This window comes from Dermacentor andersoni, chromosome 5 (assembly GCF_023375885.2).
Source record: "Dermacentor andersoni chromosome 5, qqDerAnde1_hic_scaffold, whole genome shotgun sequence".
NCBI lineage: Eukaryota > Metazoa > Arthropoda > Arachnida > Ixodida > Ixodidae > Dermacentor > Dermacentor andersoni.
In genome coordinates this window covers 13682445-13698755 of record NC_092818.1, presented here as the reverse complement: position 1 = coordinate 13698755, position 16311 = coordinate 13682445, and the positions used below count along the sequence as shown (strand labels likewise).

The following is a 16311-nucleotide window of genomic DNA, read 5'->3' as shown; positions in this document are numbered from 1 at the left end:
CAGATAACCATTCATTATGATGGCTCGCCAATCTGAGGGATCCCTCTGTCCGTCTTGCACGCTTGAGTCCTCGCTTGCAAGAATACGATATGACGATATTGTTCAAGTCTAGGCATAAGCACACCGACGCCGACTGCATCTCACGTGCTCCACTTCAACCGTCGCCATTAGACGTTGATGAAGAGGACGCATTTCTTTCTAGTATTACAGTATCAGACATCAGCAAGCAACAGCGCGATGATTCAGAACTCCGGCCTCTCATCGACTACCTGGAGAACAGTATACCAAAGCCGCCTCTTATGCCCGTCCGCAAGTTATCCTCATTTTTTCTCCGCGATGACGTTCCCTACAAATTGGATTTTCGCTTGACCACAACCGCCTACCTCCTTGCAGCGCCTTCTTCACCGCGTGACGACATCCTGCGGGCCCCTCACGACGAGCCATCGTCGGGCCACTTGGGATTCGCTCGGATGTCAAAAGTACTTCTGCGCTAACCTTATGCGTGACGTATAGCAATGCGTAAAGACATGGCCCGACTACCTGAGACGCAAGACGCCACCCGTGGGTCCCGCGGAGGGGTCCGCGGAGGATCCCGTAGATCCTCCGCGGACCCCTTTTCAGCAGGTTGGCATTGATTTGCTTGGACCATTCCCCACGTCGAGGGCTGGTAACCGTTGAATTGCTGTTGCCATGGACTACCTTACACGTTACATTGAAACCCGAGCTCTCACGAGGCACTGCTAATGGTATTGCGACCTTCTTTGTACATGGTATCGTACTCCGCCACGGTGCTCCAACAGTGGTTATAACCGACCGGGGCACAGCCTTTACAGCGCAGCTCACAGAATATATCATTGTTTTCAGTGGTACAGTTCACCGCAAAGCCACTGCTTACCATCCCCAGACGAATGGGCTCACAGAACGGCTAAACAAAACGATCGCTGATATGAATTCCCTATATGTTAACGTCGACCACAAAAACTTGGACGACGTTCTCCCATAATTTACGTTTGCATTTAATACTGCCGTTCAAGAAACTATCTGCTTCACCCCTTTTCGCTTGGTGCATGGTCGGGAAGCTGTCACAACATTGGATACAATGCTTTTACCCGCCCACTGTTCTAATGTTGTCACTGATGCTGCCGAATTCGCTCGATGGGCCGAAGAGGCGTGCGAGCTCGCACGAGTGCGTATCCGCTACCAAGAACATAACTACGCCGACCGATACAATCTTCGTCACCACGACGTCACTTATCAACCCAGTTACAAAGTATGGGTATGGACACTGATCCACCAGCGTGGTCAGTCGGATAAACTTTTGTGCCGCCACTTTGGACCTTATAGGATCGCTCAACGACTCGGCGACGTCACATACAAAGTAATTCCTGAAGGAGAAGGCACCACTCGCCGTCCCCGATGCCCACGTCTGTACGATGTCGTTCACGGCTCTAGGTTGAAGTTATACCACTCCCGCTGAACGCGACGCTCTATACCTCTCTTGCCATCTACGTCTCCCTTATGAGTATCACCATGGCAATCTCCATGGCATCAATCTTCCGCATCGAGACGGTGCTTTTAGGGAAAGGGGTGATGCCACGACCTTGAAACAACTGACAGCCACTCGGTGCAATTCGGTGCCATATGCCGAGAAGAAGAGAGCGACGAAGGTGCCAGAACAGCTTTATAAGAGATCTATCGCGTCGACCGCAGTCTTTTGTGGCTTTGTCTGTGGCAATATATATATATATATATATATATATATATATATATATATATATATATATATATATATATATATATATATATATATATATATATTGTAAGGAAGATGACGAACGTGCGCGCAGTAAGCAGCATAGGCAGCATCAAGCGCGCAGCAGAGGCTCGAGCTCGGGCACTGTGCTCGGTGCATCGTAGAACCGGCTGTCGCTACGAACCCCAATAAACCTCTTTTATAAGTGGTGGAGGTGCAGGTAACATTCCACTCTACCATCCTGGAACTCCGTTCTCGGACGCTACCCTCTGCCATGCCGGACGCCGACCAGCAGACTCTTCCATCGCCACCCGTCCCTTGCGCTGGCACCGTTCGCCAGCGGTAGCCTCCTATCTTCAGCGGAACCGACGACAACGACGTTGAAGAGTGGCTGTCGTCCTACCAACGGGTGAGCGTTCACAACAAATGGAATGACTCGGACAAGCTTGCTTACGTGTCATTCTACCTCGCGGGCGTGGCCAGTCTCTGGTTCAGAAATCATGAAAGGGATATTCGAACGTGGTCGGCGCTCAAGGCGTCGATTACAGAAGTATTTGACCGACCCGCCGTCAGGAAACTCCGAGCTGAGCAGCGTATGCGTACACGCGCACAGGACACGGGTGAGACATTCACCAGCTATATAGAAGGCGTTCTCGATTTGTGCAGGCGCGTGAACGCTGCCATGACGGAAGCGGAAAAGATTAAGCACGTCATGAAGGGAATCGACGATGACGCGTACCAAATGCTTCTGGCCAAGGACCCGCGCACTGTTGGCGACGTCATCAGCTTGTGCCAGAGCTATCATGAATTGCGTAAGCAGCGAGCTCTGACAAGGCGACATCGCACACCAAATGCGGCATCGCTCTGCAGCCTTACCACCGGCCCAGAAGAAGCCTCCCTGATAACGCAAATCAAGGATTTCGTCCACGAAGAAGTCGCACGACAGCTATCTCTGGTGTCTGTCACACCGGAGTCTGCCAGCACTTTGCCGTCTCATATCCGTAACGCGATCCATGAAGAGGTCGCGAAGGCGCTGCCAGCTGTTCACGAGCAGGATGTCGTGACTACACCAGTCACTTATGCTACGGTTGCTGCAATGCCCCTCGCAGTGTGCCCGTGCGTCGCTTCTAGCAGCCTGTGCACAGCCCTCCCCCTCCCGTCCCCTGGACCACCACTGCCGTCGCTAAACCGTGGCGTACGCCGGACAATCGCCCTATATGCTTCGCATGTAGGTATCCCGGTCATGTCGCAAGGTTCTGCCGCCGCCGATCTCAGGCGTTCAATGACGATCGCCGAGCGCCCTATGTGCCGCCTGATGCAAATGCGCTTTACGAACCCTTCGACCCATCACCAGCTCGCTCCCAGACTGATCGCCGTCTTCGCTTCGAACGCCTCCGGTCCCCCTCCCCACGTCGTCGATCGCTTCCCCCTATACGTCGACGACCCGTCTCTAACGAAGAGGGAAACTAGACGACGCAGTTCCTGAGGCAAAAACTGCGCAAATGTCGACATGCCGAAGTCCTCCTCCTTTACCTGTCAATATCATTGATGTGTTTATCGAAGATGTCGCTAAGTCGCCTTAGTCGATACCGGTGCCGATATTCCAGTTATGGATGCCAGGTTTTGCCATTTGCTTCGTAAAGTGACGACGTCTCTGTCTGGATTGTCGCTCCGAACGGCGAGGGCTCAACCCATTCGCCCTACCCTTGCTTGTACTGCCCGTGTGATCCATACAGGACGTTTTGTACACGATTGAATTCATAGTTCTTTCATCGTGCTCCTACGCCGTTATTCTAGAATGGGATTTTCTCTCACGCCACAATGTCATCATCAATTGCGCTCGGGCTGAGATTGAACTTTACCACCTTGGTGACCTGGCCTCGGTCGATGCTCATCCTGCCGCTAAAATTGTCGTAAAAGAAGACACCTGTATCCCCCCGTGCTCTTCAGCATTCGTGCCAGTCTTCTGTAGTACCATATCCGATGGGACGGTCTTCTTCATGCCCTCTCATCACTTTGTTACCCGAAAAGCGCTTCGTTTGCCCTTTGCAGCTCTTGACCTTGCCACCGGTGTGAGCACGATGCCCATTTACAATCATCTTTCATCGCCGCTACCACTGCTCCGCCGCGAATGCCTTGGTTGCGTCGAGTCGGTCGATTCAACACGAATTGTCTCCGTCCTCGACGAAGTGTCTTCTACTGCCGCCCATGAACTGAGAGCGCTCTCCGTACCAGACTCAACATCGACTGGTGTGTTCAGCCCATTCATCGCCGAAGATCTGACGCCTTCGCAGCGATCTCAACTTGTCGCAATCCTTCAGCACTTCCGCCTTTCTTTCGACGTTGCGCAAACCTCTCTTGGCCGTGCATAGACAGTCAAGCATCACATCGACACTGGCACTCACTCACCCCTGCGACAAAGACCATATCGCGTGTCCGCTACGGAACGTCGCGTCACTGCAGACCAGGTCGATGACATGCTCCGTCGAGGCGTCATTCAACCTTCTCAAAGCCCATGGGCTTCTCCCGTGGTCCTCGTCACAAAGAAAGACGGTTCCATCCGCTTCTGTGTTGACTTTCGACGGTTGTACAAGATCACCCTGAAGGACGTCTACCCATTACCACGCATCGATGATGCTCTGGCCTGTTTGCAGGGAGCCGAGTTCTTTTCTTCGCTGGATTTGCGGTCAGCCTACTGGCAGGTTCCGATGGCAGAGGCCGATCGCCCGAAAACTGCCTTTGTTACACCAGACGGCTTGTATGAATTCACCGTCATGCCTTTCGGACTTTGCAACGCACCTGCTACGTTCTAAAGAATGATGGGTAATGTTCTGCGTAGCTTCAAATGGAAAATATGTCTTTGCTATCTTGACGACATTGTGGTGTTCGCCCCTAATTTCCCAACACACCTGCTCCGCCTCCAGTACGTACTCACTTGCTTGACCAACGCCGGGTTGCATCTTAACTTGAAGAAGTGTCAGTTTGCTGTTCGCAGCTAACAATTTTAGGCCATGTCGTGTCAAAGGAGGGTATTCGCCCGGATCCCGAGAAGCTACGTGCTGTTACTGCGTTCCCAAAACCTACTACTATGAAAGAGCTGCGCAGTTTTATCGGCCTCTGCTCTTACTTCCGGCGATTCGTTCGAAACTTTGCGTCAATTATATCGCCTCTCACGCAGCTCCTTGGTGGCGCTAGAGATCTCTCATCATGGTCTCCAGAGTGGGACGGCGCCTTCACAACCTTGCGCCGTCTTCTCACGACGCCACCCATTCTTCGCCATTTTGACCCACAAGCGCCAACCGAAATCCATACCGATGCAAGCGGTGTAGGCCTTGGCGCTGTGTTGGCACAGCGTCAACCTGGCCACCCAGAATACGTCGTCGCATACGCGAGTCGCACGTTAACCAAGGCGGAGACCAATTACAGCGTTACAGAAAAGGAGTGTTTGGCCACTGTGTGGGCGCTTGGCAAGTTTCGCCCATAATTATACGGCCGATCTTTTGACGTAGTGACCGACCACCACGCACTATGTTGGCTGTCGACGCTCAAAGATCCATCGGGCAGCCTTGGCCGCTGGGCACTGCGAATCCATGAATACGACATCCGCGTGGTGTACCGTTCCGGGCGAAAGCACTCCGACGCTGACGCGCTAGACCGATCACCGCTTCCCCCGAGGGCCAGTCACGACTCCCCTGCGAGTGCACATTATCCTCTCTAGACGTTGACACTATCGCTGCTGCACAGCGTAATAATCCCTGGACTGCATCTCTGCTCGACCTTCTCTCGGATACGTCGAAAGTTCCAGCGTCACGTACGCTTCGGCGCCAAGTGCCTCATTTCGCGATTCGCGACCAGCTACTATATCGACGGAACTATGCCCCAGAAGGACGCACCTGGTTACTCATCATTCCGAGAATCTTGCGATCAGAGCTCTGCTCCTCGTTCCACGTCGACGCTCAGTGTGGCCATGCGGGAGTCTTCAAGACCTACTAAAGACTTCCACACCGCTATTACTGGCGGGGAATGTATAATTTCATTGGAAAGTTCATCCGCTCTTGTCATGAGTGCCAACGCCGGAAAGCGCCACCACACAACTCCACCGATGAACTCCAGCCTTTACAATGCCCGTCCCGACCCTTTGATCGCGTGGGCATAGATCTTTACGGGCCACTTCCGTTGACTCCTACCGGCAACAGGTGGATAATCGTTGCGTTAGACTACTTAACCCGTTATGCGGAGACTGCTGCTCTACCAAATGCTACAGCGCAGGAGGTCGCCAGTTTCATACTTCGTCATTTTCTCCTTCGTCACGGAGGTCCACGTGAACGTTTAAGCGAGAGAGGCCGTGCCTTTTTATCTGAAGCCATCGAACAACTGCTTGCTGAATGCGCTGTTGTTCATCGTAAATGCACTGCTTATCACCCACAGACTAACGGTACCACGGAACGCTTTAATCGAACTCTTAGTGACAGGGTCGCCATGGACGTCTCACCTGATCACTCTAATTGGGACGTAGTTCTTCCGTTTGTCACCCACGCCTACAACACCGCGACTCAGGCCACTGCCGTATTCTCACCATTTTACCTTCTTTACGGCCGTCATCCTTCGCACACGATTGATACCATTCTGCCCTATCGGCCTGACCCATCTGAATGCCTGCCGATCTCGGAAGCCGCCAGACAAGCAGAGGAATGACGCCAGCTTGCCCGCCGATTCACCTCGGACGACCGGAACCGCCAAAAAGCCGTTCAGGATGCGCAGAACTCGACTCCCACTTTTCTCCCGGGCGCTCTCGTCTGGTTCTTAGTGCCACACCGCACGCCTGGGCTCGCTTGAAAACTCCTTCCGAAGTACGACGGTCCATACCGCGTTCTCGAGAGAACATCACCCGTTAAATACCTGGTTGAGCCGCTAACGCCGCCGTCCGACATGCGACGTCGTAACCGCGAAGTCGTTCACGTTCAGCGTCTCAACCCGTATCACAATGCTACTGTCCTTCCAGAAAACTAAGTCGCCAGGATGGCTCCTTTATTTCCGCGGGGCCATTGTAAGGAAGATGACGAACGTGCGCGCAGTCTGCAGCATCGACAGCATCAAGCGCGCAGCAGAGGCTCGAGCTCGGGGACTGTGCTCGGTGCATCGCAGAATCGGCGGGCGCTACGAACCCCAATAAACCTCCTGTATAAAATATATATATATATATATATATATATATATATATATATATATATATATATATATATATATATATATATATATATAAACAGAGGGTGCCCCAACTACGATGCACCAAGGTTTAAAAAAAGAACAATTGCTGCATTGTCTCACAGAAAACCTATGCATATTTTTCCAGTAGAGTCGAGCAGCCGCCAGTATTTTTTCGGTAATTGCAATTAATTATCGAACACACGAAGTACTGCCATAATTAGCAAAGTGTCCATGAGGCATTTGTAGGGCTTCGCCAAGTGACATCTAACTGCGATATTTTCAAAGACCTAATAGTTGCATACAAATTTTTTTTCCGACTGGTAAACAAACCCCACGACATATGAAAAAAAATGGGAGGACGCTTAAGCTTCGCCTTCAAGAGTGGAACGCGACAGCGTTCCCGTCGGCCCCCCAAGGGGTGTAAGACAATGCGCTACGGCGCAGCGATCACTTACGAGGCGCCCCGCATCGGACTTTGCACCCACCAATCACGTGGTGAGCGTCGAGCAACGCAGCGTTCGGCGCGGCAACGAAACGTGCGCCTGAGCAAGCGGAACGAACCGAAGAACTCGGTGTCTCGGAACGTCGTGATCGGCACAGACAACCGGGCGGCGACGCGCCTCGCACCGGTCCTCGCACAGCCCCAATGACTCTGCGTGTGCGGAAAGCGCAGAAGAAATGTAGCGGAAACGTACTTCCCTACGCGTTTAACTGCGACTTCTGTAGGTTACATGCTCATAATTACGGATATAAAACAGCAGCATAACTTTCTACGGCACATTTGTAAGTCAACACCGCATTCACTAGAGACGTTTTTGTCCCCCTTTGAGCGATCGAACTCATGGCTGAGTGGTAGCGTCTCCGCCTCACACTCCAGGGACCCTGGTTCGATTCCCACCCAGCCGATCTCCCGAGTTGTTTTTATTCATGAATTGCCTTCCGCGATTTTTCGCTCACGGCCAACGGCGCCGACGCCGACGACACCGGCTTTTCGGCGAAACGAGCTCCTTAACGCTTTGCGTTAAAATACCACGTAACTGCGCTCCCACCCGCACCATAAAGTTGTGTCCTCAAATAAGCTGATTGAAGGCAACTACTTTGCCTCTCGTAAAACGGGAGAGAGAGCGCATCGCCTTGATAATGGTATGGAAGGAGCACCCACAGCAGGTATCGCGGCGTCGCAGCGATTCCTTCCTTTAATTTTTAAGTCACACCTATTATCCGCCTTTCGGGCCGACTGATCACATTGATAACAAAAGTCTCTTCATAACGCGGCCGAAGCGCCGCTCTGACCACGCATGGAATGCGAAAATCAATAGAATAGGCCTAGAATATTTGAACGATCCCTGCACCGCGCGCACCGCATCGAAAGAGTGCGCGCCAAGCTATATTTTGCGCCAGAAATTTCCTTCGGACGAAACCGAAATTACAACGACCGTTTAATTTTTCATTAGAGTGCACGTTCTGCGAAAACAGATTTGTGGCAAAAAATAAAAGCGAAATGAATAGACCGGGAAGCGACTCACGTGTATATAAAACGAAAAACCGTTGCGTTCAAGAAAGTAAATGTACCCCGGCCAAATACGGCGAATTGGAAATCGGGACGTCTGCACAAAACACATGCATCAAAAAAACTTCACATTTCAGTGTGTCCTTACTATGTGTGCATTCATTAACACCGTTGAACAACAGCTGGCGCCTATAGGACGCGTTCAAATAGGTCTCATTCTGCGGCTAAACAATACTGAGCCCGCTTTATCACATCTTCAGTGGCTTTCTTGATAACCGGCACTGGAATTCTACGGCGGACATCCGCACGTTATTTTTGTCTTGAGCTCATATGACAGTCCTCGTTTCCATCATGTCAACACAATTTTTCACACAACCCGAAAGAAAGAAATCGAGTGTAGAGAGATACCTAGCCTGCCAATTTACAGGCCCGTGCGTTCAAATTCATTGCGTATGAAAAGTCGAATCCAGCCAGTTTCGTGCTCGGCCGCTGCTGTGTGCTGATGCCACAGAACTTGAAGATGTGATGGCGGGACTTGGCTGAGAAGCTCATCCATCACTCCTTCAAGGATTTCATCCACGTAATGCTGTCCAATCAGTGTGTGATCGAAGATGGGACAAAATATAGCCCTGGCGTAAATTCCTCACCACAAATTGAACGACAACTGGTACTGGCGCCGAGTGCCCATTACCCGGTATGGATTGACGTCACTTCAATAGTGTGCATTATGGAAATTTAATTGGTGGTTACTCCAAAAATATCCTACACCTGTGCACATGATGCTGAAAAAGTTCGGTGACTCATTGGATTTTGTTACGACTCGGAAAAATCTCAATGATTTTGCAGGTCCCTGTCTCCCAGACATTGGTGCAGGTTAAGGTGGTACGGGTGAAAGGCTGAGTCGATTAGAAAACTCCGAACTGATGACTTAGAAATTGGCACCTGGGCGGCCACGTCCCTCACGCTAGCTTGAGGGTTTGAGGCCATAGATGCTAGAACATCCATGCGTAGGCACGGACGTTCAAAAATGGAGTCTTCCACCGCTGTTCCCTGACGCTGTCGGTTTCTCTCAGGTTTCCATTATATCTGATGATCGTCGATTTTTTTCGCCTATCGCCGCACTTCCATGACTGATATACCTTTGCGGCCTTCCTGTTGTTGTCATTTGCAGCTCCCAGGGCAAGGATAATGTTTGCCTTCTGACATGGCGACTGAGACGAAACAAAACGCACCTTTAAACCTTCGCATTGACGTTGTCAATTCGCATTTGTGGCGATAGAACCAACCTGCCCTTTATCTAACCTAAGACAGCAGCTAACACATCTTGTTTCCAACTAAGACCAAACGCGACTTGTTGCTTCGGCCGGGGCGCATCAAAACGTCGCGACCCGGCCTAGCTCCGGCACTAGATCGATCACGATGTTTTTCTTTATTTCATTTATTTAATTCTGGCTCATTCAGAAAGAGCCTGTTCGAGGGCGCTGCTTTATGATGGGGCTGGGAGCGCAGTTACGTGGTATATATTATGTTTCGTGTGGTTTATTTGTCACTCGGAAAAATTAGTAGGCCATTAGTACGTCGCTGAAACTACGGCACACTTAGATGTCGCTTTGCTGTGCTTACAAATTCCTCATTGGCACTTTATCATAATGACAGTACTTCTCGAGTTAGATAATTATTTACAATTACCTAATTAAATCTGAATAACCAAAACATTACTGGCGATTACTCCACTGTACTGGAAACAATATGCACTAGGTTTTCTTCGAATAACGAAGGGCTGAATGGAGCGCAGCTGTGATCGCTGTTTGCCACCCGCTCGCGTATGCCTGCGACGAGCCCTACCAGCACTGCTCTGCGGCCGCATGCTCTGCGGTACACCACTTTGACGCGGCAGTCGTGCCAGGGAGATCCTCGACAGAGAAAGCCGCGGGCAGCCCCGCCGGAAACGCCGTTTCACCGGTTGTCGCCGTCGGCAGTGGCGTAGTAACGGTAGGAGGGGGGGGGGGGGGACAGGCGGCCCCGGGTGCCATGTATAAAGTCGGGGAGGGGGGTGAAATATTTCTGGAGACCCACCTCTTTCCACCGTCTTGATTGGGCGTAAATGGTAAAGAATTCTCCGGTAACCAGCAGCCTGAACTCTGTACCCAATGTACCGGATGTGTAGTGCCGCAGAATTGTCGGCTGCAGCTTTAGCAGCATCTTACGTAATAATTGCACGAATGTGTGGGCTCAAACATTCGCTAAGTGGTCGTTAAACTACTCGCTTTATAGCGGAATGCGTCATGTACGGAGCGTTCATACCGCACCATGGTTTGTGTGTCGTCCATATGTATACAGTGTTCCATTTATCAGTTTTGTATCGTTTGTACTAGTTTGCATCAGTTCAGCGGTGTTAAATAAAAGCACTGTCATAGGAAGTCATAGCTAACCGTCTCTTTGTCGTTTGTTGTTCTTGTCATGGTACCGTCCCACAGTGCGAGGTATTGATCCCTATTTTCTTTAACCTAACTGTTGTTGCCCGTGCTGATATATTACCGAAGACAATTCACCTATCAATGTACGCTGGTGATATTCGTCTTTGGTCTTCTTCGGTGACTCAGCCTCACTTGCGCGCAAGAATTCAGCGGGCAGCATCCCCAAACTCGTTCATATGCCCGCAAACAAGGCCTCAGTGTGTTCATCGAAAAATGTGCGTTAATCGCGTTTACGCGCAAACCCATGGCACCGCACCCTGTTTCTCTTAATGGCCAGGGTATGAAACACCAGAAGTCTCACCACTTCTTAAGTGTGATCTACCTCAGTGGACACTAATTTCTATTGTACATATACTGAGGTTCCTGCGAGGAAAAACCTGAAGCACGCAGATATGGTCCATGCTGCAGCTGTACAGAGCACACCTTCTGGGCTTTTTACGGTACGGCTTGGCGGTTTGGCTAACACATGTAAAACAAACATTTGTACCCTCGAAAGTATGCAAGGCCAGGCTCAATGGACATGTCACGGACTACCACGATGCGCCTCGACTCACGCAACAATCATGACTGCTAAAGACTACTTGGTTGCAACATATTGTCACGTGGTCGTGACGTTGAAGAACACAGTAGCAATACTGTGAATGACAAAACTTTTATTGGGCGAACCTGTGCCCACAAGACAGGCTACACTTATAGCACAACGACAGCGGCGAACACGGTCGGCGATCGTCGAAAATCTGATCAACGGGTCAAGTGCGTCGGCTTTTATACATCAATCGTCGAATGTTCCAGGCTAATCGTTGGGACCCACGTGCCTTCCACAAAGTTCTACACCATTCGCGTCAGGCGATGAAATCAGATAACATAAAGTTCGGCGACAACAGACAGTGGATAGAAGCATCGATAACTTTCCAGAAACATCGGATACATACAGGCGCGTACCGCGCTGTGCGACAACATTTGTTAGGCGGCGAAACGTGGTCACCCGATAAAGATAAGGACACGTGTCAATATATAATGATTGACAACCTTAGAGCACATATTCGACATCTGTGTCGCGTACCCAGTGACTATATCGCTGCTTTGCCAGCACAAAGACCTCAAGCCACATTTTCCAAACTTGTTGTGACAAATCAAGGCTACCTTCCGTGAGGCTTTACACCAGCACCGACCACTGTTACCCCTCCAGTACCTACGACAGCCACAAGTACGCCTCATGATTCTGGGAATTACTATGACCCGTCATTCAACAGTAATTCTACGTCAATTCACCCTCATTATTGAACGAATAAATTGAACAACGAACGCACATTTAGGCCAATGAATCTGTCTGAGCCACCAGTTCCACAGGCACTGTTATCATCCCGTCCTTAAAAGTCACAATTACATTCAAAGTGTCCCATATAACGACCTCTACGGCAACAGAACCTGCCGCTTTACGTACCGCTGTTAATTACATCGCACGAGCTACAAGGCAGCCCTTCAGAGTCTGCAGTCAGCCTTACGACACAAGACCCATGGACAACTGGTTCTCGAGGCCAGAGAGGTTTGACGTAATAGTTCTGCGGAAACCCGCAAGGTGGAGATAAGTAATTAATAAGGGAAAATGAGACATCCAACCAAACATAGCTAATTGCTAAAAAGGAAAGCAATACCGGTTCCTCGAAAGAAAAGTTTCGCAGTTGAAGAAAAGTTTGTCCTGGTCCGGGACCACCACCTTTCCGGGGCAGCCACTCTACCATCTGAGCTAGCCAGGCGGCTAGCTGATAGCAGGGCGAAGTCTATTTTATCGATAACTCGAAGCAATGGCAAGACATTGACGTAATAGTTCTGCGGGAACCCGCAAGGTGGAGAGAAGTATTTCTTAAGAAAAAATGAGACATCCACCTAAACTTAGCTAATTGCTACCACGGAAACCCATAAGGGTTCCTCGAAAGGAAAACTTCGCAGTTGTAGAAGAATTGGCCCTGCGTCCGGCACTCGAACCCGGGACCACTTGAGAGGTTCTCCATCAAGCCCTCATAAACGGACATGACATCATCTTCCAATGACCTGCGGAGCACTGTGGCATTAACGCAAATGACCTTGATGATAATGCCACCTGGTCAGTCCACAAAAAAGAACCTCACACTTTCTGCACCCTTATACGTTGGACACACGCGGCGAGGGGTCTTCGTATACTTGCTCAAACCAATACTGAAACTTTGAGGGAACATCCCAAATTTCCCCAACTTCCGTCTCCACCGGCTGGACCCTACATTGAAGCTGTACATTCCATCACACTTCTCCCGCCGTTATGCAACTTTACTGTACCACCTCCAGTTAAGGGTGGCTTTTACAAAAGCCTGCTCATTTCTTATTGGAATGTCCGACACATTGATTTGTGACTCTTGCAAATGTGAAGAGACGGTCGAGTACGTGTTGTGTTTTTGTAATCTCTGAGAAAGCAAACGCAACGTTCTTTGGAGGGTGTTAGACAGATTAGTTAGCAGGCCATTTTCAGAGACTAACATTCGGGGACCATGGCCCCACGCGTCGCAGGCTTGCAGAGAGGCGCGAGCACTGATACGTTTCATAATATCGACTGGCTGCAGTGACCGATTATAGAGGTGAGGTTATGGACAACCGCGATAATTCACACTGATAGTACCTTATTCGCACCCTATCCTTTCTTTTCTTCAATTTGGCCTGGACGTCCATCTGGTTGACCTTCCTACGTTCCTTCCTTTTTTTCCTCCTCCTCTTGCTGTTGTTGTTGTTGTTTTTGTTGTGTGACTTCATGTCCCAAATACAGTGCCCTGTTTCAAGTACACAGAATTTTACAAAAAGGTTAATTTTGTGAGGATATTTCCCGATGTTCTATCAGGTTAGGCGTCTTTGTGACCACTGGGCACTTAGTATCGGGCAAAATTTGGCAGATAATTAATAAGGACATCTTAAATGGCTGCTTAAGAAGCAACTATAGAGAAAACAGTGCAATTAGTGAATTGAGGACCCAAAGCGATATCATGAAATCAACGAAGGCCTCTACAAACAAAATCGTCTTGGGTGCAAGAGCCTGCAGAACTTTGGCAATGCGGGCGGCCGAGCATGAGAGTACCGAAATAATTATGAAATAGTGCACCAGTGATACCGATATCTCTACCCTCTCCAGTGTCAGTGCAGACCAACAGTAGCGCAAGCTTTCGCTGGAAGAGGCTTCATCACGGCATTCTCGTTTTTTGCATGGTTACGCCAGGAATCGATGCCCCGGAGCGTGCTCTATTCCGTTTCCAATCTTGTGGTGCTACCGCGGCTCGGATGATCACGTTTGCCAATAGCATCGAATAAAGAAAGCCTTTATGGATCAGGATGAAGAGAACTCGTAATTTTCATAGCATTGGCGCCCGCCCAGCAAGGAAGCAGGTGGCGTTTTCTTATAGGGTGGGGAGATCGGTGTCACTGACGCGCTATTTAATTTTCGTTTGGGTTCAGTACCTATGACGGTTTTTGTGAAGTTGTTGGGCAAGATAGGACTGTCGCGCTTTAATTTTGCAAATGGAATATTGCCTCTTACGTCGCTAATTAAAACTTTATCTTTATTGGCTTCCAAGCTTTACATTCTGACAGTAGATGTGCAAATTCGCTTATCACGAGTTATCAGTGCAGCACCCTCTGTTATTTGGTTCAGAAAATGAAACAGCCTGTATACCTGCCACATTAGCGATATCTGGGAATGAAAGCGAAGGGCGGCTGTGCTGGTGCCGAAACCTCCCCCCCCCCCCCCATCCCCGGGGAGAAATCCTCGCCTTCCTGACTACACCCGGATGGCAGGGGGGGGGGGGTGGGCTGTGACAGAAGACCTATGAACCCCGGGTGCTGGACGGGGTTCATATGCCACTGGCCGTCGGCTAAACCAAAGATAGTGGGAAGCGCATGGCGATTCTCGGTCCCACGTCGACCCACCACCAGGCAGCTCATCACAAACCGGCCAATCGGCTCCTCCACCACCTCTAAACACGCTGCAAGTCACCGTTGCTCGTTCCACACGGCAGTCTACGCCAGCTAAGCTGCTGTGACGAAAACACTGCGGAGCTTGTAATCCGCAGAAGCTCGCCGTTGGAGCTGCACACGAGAAGGTGTTGCAGATTACCTCCCCACCTACCCCGCTGCAGACCCCGAATGCTAGTCATTTTTACAACCGCGGGTCTGGGACTCTGCGACGGCTTCCGACACCGCACCAATATTTTCAAAGACCTAGAACATTTTCGGTCCACAGCAGTCAGGGTAACTGCTCCCAAACACACCATCCCCGGGACGCATACATGCGACGACGCTGCCACTCCAGAAATCCGACTTGTCCACGGATTGTAGCAGGGAGATGCTTCCTGACTCGTTGGAGCCACATCATTGGATGTCCAAGCAGTCGTTGGCTGAATTAACGGCCGTTCAGACCAGGCTGAGCAAAGCCTCGCTTAAGGTCATCATCATAAAATACCTGTCCGCATGCCACAGACGCTCAGAAGACCACAAGCGCAGAGCACGCGGTTTTTCGTCAAGCTCGGCTGATTCGGGCGCAACGGCGACACTCGATCAGTCAGCAGCAACGTTGCGAAGAAACACGCGACGGTTGAGCACAGGACTTCGCTGTTTGTACGACGCGTCAGTGCGGCCTGCCGCGGTTCAGTGTACAAGATCTCCTGCCGTGCTCTGCCAAGTGCGACGAGGTAATCGTCGGCGAGACCTGTGACCCGAGCCCAACACTCAGCGCCGACCCCCAGAGAAGCTGGTTGCGCACAGGACGGCCTTAACGACTTTCGGTTATATGGCTTTTAGCTTAACGGTTTTCCATCACCAGCCCGCCCTCACTACCACCTGAGCTATCTTCGGCAGCGTGGCCGAGTGTAATGAAGACAAAGGCGCACTTTAGCTCGCGCGCACAGACTCAGGGCGCGAGTACAGGAAAGACGACGAGAGAGCAATATAAAAGTTTGCGCAAGGAACGCGTGTTGTGTACGTCTCGTCTTCTACAATATATATATATATTGTGCGTGCGTGCGTGCGTGTGCGTGATATTCTCTCTCCAGAAACGAGGGAAACACGTAAGAAATCAATTTGCTGGCACCATGGGTATATGGAATTTTGCCGTTTAGACGACGAGCGCACTTACGTGCAATAACTGCAATTTAGAAAGTCACGTGACACAGGTGGCATATTGTCACGTGGTGGTGACGTTAAGAACACAGTGGCGATACTGTGAAAGGCAAAACTAGATTTTATTGGGCGAACCTGTGCCCACAAAACAGGCTACACTTATAGCACAACGAAAGCGGCGAACACAGTCGGCGATCGTCGGAAATCTGATCAGCGGGTCAAGCGCGTCG

At 50.4% G+C, this 16311-nt stretch overlaps 1 protein-coding gene across 2 annotated transcripts in view; it reads right to left on the bottom strand.

The window, feature by feature from the left end:
* LOC126529843 (cell adhesion molecule Dscam1-like) overlaps positions 1-16311 on the bottom strand; it is a 1068543-nt gene that overhangs the window by 410151 nt on the left and 642081 nt on the right. The gene's annotated exons all lie outside the window — the stretch shown is intronic.